We start from the raw sequence: 1,480 nt of genomic DNA, 5'->3' as shown, positions 1-1,480 counted from the left end.
AGAACAAAATATCCTCTAAAAACAGAATGGCAGAGAACGGGCGCCCCAGGGCACCCGCCTCACATGCCAGCGCCGGGGACACCTCCGTGGGCGTCACACACTGAACACTCACAGCCACCGAGGAGAACGGAGTGCACGTGTTCCCGCAAACCCACGGAGCATGTGTTTCAGGCGTGGCCCTGTGCCTGCCCCCATGCACAGAGCAAGCGGCATCTGCTGCCCCAGCACCAGCCCTTCCGGTGTCTTCTCTCCCACATGACACAGGGTTGCCTGCTTTAGCGATGAAAACACAGGATTCTGTTTAAATCCGCATCTCAGGTTCTAAACAGACCTTTTTTTTTCCAGTTATGTCCGTACACCTACAATACTTAGGATGTGTTTATGGTTAAAAAGTTATTTGTTCTTTCTGGGGTGGGGGGCGGCCCTGGATGGGGGCTGTGGCAGGGTGTGGGGACCGGTGCAGTGGCCGTGGCACTAACCGGAAACTGCTCAACTTCCTGTGGAAGCAAAGTAGGTTTCGTAAGAACATAGTGGACGGAGAAGAGAGAACCCGTGGTGGCCGTGCAGGCCCTCATGGATGTCAAGTCAGTATCTTCAGACGGCCATGAGTTTATGGTAGAGAGGGGACATGCATGAACCTCAGAAACAATAAGAGCCGTGTTGAGTGGCCCAGGTCGGTTTGCTGAAAATGAAACCAATGAAGTCCTTTAGAGAGGTCCAGTCGCAGCGCTATTGAAAGTATGTGTGTCTTTTACATGCAAGGTTCGCTGCACCCACAGCTCCTCAGAGACGCCTGAATTCCCAGCTGCAACTGCTGATGGCTGTGAACTTCCCAGACTGTTAAATAAAATAAGTTATAATAAACCATTAACTTTTTTCAGGATTTTTTAAAAAGTTATTTCTTCTCTATCTAAGATTCAAACTGCGCTGGGTGTCCTGTATTTCACCTGGCAACCATAGGGCCACCTCGGTTTCTCAAAATGCTTGTCGAAATCCTGACCCAACATCACCATCCGCTGGTGAGTCATGGGTCCCCATTTGAAAATGCCACCTTAGATGACAGGGCCACAAGCATTTCCTTCCACAAGGGACACCAGACTCAGTGGAGAAATGTGCATTTGAATCTGGCAGCCTGTGCTCTGACCAGAATCAGATGGTGACCTCTCGCTGAGCGGGGCCACGCCCCACCCACTGAGCCCCATGGGTCAGACCTAACCGGTATTTTGTTGTTGTTGTTGTTGTTGTCCTCCTAAGTACACTCCAAATGCAACCACTACGGCGGCGCTTCCCAAGCCGAGTTTTCATCAGCTCGCTCCTCCCCTTAGAGAAGAGCGTCTTCAGCGGCTCCCTCGGTGCACCAAGCTGAAGGGTGTGGTCTGCTGTTTTAGGAGTTACAGGGCCATCGACGATCTGGCCCCTTCCCACATCTCCAAATACGTGCTTCCCACTCACTGCGGGCCAAGCCCAGTGCGCTTGCTCT

General features: G+C 52.0%; 1 pseudogene; it reads left to right on the top strand.

Annotated features, from left to right (window-relative positions):
- Positions 1–536: 536 nt before the first annotated feature.
- LOC118989871 (elongin-C-like) lies at positions 537–844 on the top strand (annotated as a pseudogene).
- The last annotated feature ends 636 nt before the right edge of the window (positions 845–1,480 follow it).

This window comes from Sturnira hondurensis, unplaced genomic scaffold, assembly GCF_014824575.4.
Source record: "Sturnira hondurensis isolate 20B ecotype Veracruz unplaced genomic scaffold, ASM1482457v3 Scaffold0000780, whole genome shotgun sequence".
Classification (NCBI taxonomy): Eukaryota; Metazoa; Chordata; class Mammalia; order Chiroptera; family Phyllostomidae; genus Sturnira; species Sturnira hondurensis.
The sequence above is the reverse complement of the archived record's forward strand: the minus strand, read 5'-3'. Positions and strand labels throughout refer to the sequence as shown.